Source organism: Ursus maritimus, unplaced genomic scaffold (genome assembly GCF_017311325.1).
Source record: "Ursus maritimus isolate PB19 unplaced genomic scaffold, ASM1731132v1 scaffold_15, whole genome shotgun sequence".
Lineage (NCBI taxonomy): Eukaryota > Metazoa > Chordata > Mammalia > Carnivora > Ursidae > Ursus > Ursus maritimus.
The window spans coordinates 38,340,291-38,341,140 of NW_024423897.1; positions in this window are offsets into that span (position 1 = coordinate 38,340,291).

An 850-nucleotide genomic window follows, 5' to 3' on the forward strand; every position below is an offset into this window, starting at 1 on the left:
TGCTGCAAAAATTATAATTTTCTGCAAGGCAAATGGGTGCCTCTTGCTGTCTTATAGGTCATATACAAGGAAATTCAAATATGAAGATCATTTTATATAAATCAAAAATATTATCCCCATTACATTAGCATGGAAATTAAAATGGAACCTAATTGTGTCACATCCAAATTATTTGTTAACACTGATCTCATTCACCCATAAATTTGAAAATTCATCTTTTGTATCTTCATTGATGAAAGGATAAAATTGAACAAGGTAGAGGATCTTGGAGACGCACCTCTAGAAATATATTTGCAAATTGACCCTGACCCACAGTGAAAATACTGCTTGTCTCAAATTTATTCTGATGTTAGCCCAAGTAAATCATTTGTTTGGGTCTGTAGTCTACAGACCCTAAAGTGACTGTCAAAGATCCTCATCTTCTGGTATTCATGCCTTTCTATAATCTCATTGCCTTGAGTCTAGGTGCTACTTGTGAGTTGCTTCTAACCAATAGAATATGGCAATGATGATGCAATGTCTTTCCTTGATTATGTTAAGTTGTGTAAGAAACGATCTTGTTAGAAACTATCTTTCTTGCTGGCTATGAAGAAGTAAATGCGCATGTTAGAAGGCCCACATGTCAAGAGGGTAAGGGTGGCCTCTAGGAGCTGAGGACATACAGTATGGTATAATAGATAGTAGATGTATATTGTTTTAAGACACTGTGTTTGTGGCAATTTGTTACATAGCATAGGAAACTAATACAGAGTCATATAGTGAGGGAACAAACTGTTCAGGTATGTGCCTTGGTTCTGATCCCTGCTTCGGATTGGATTGCCTCTCTAGGCAGGTGGCTGAATCAGTACTC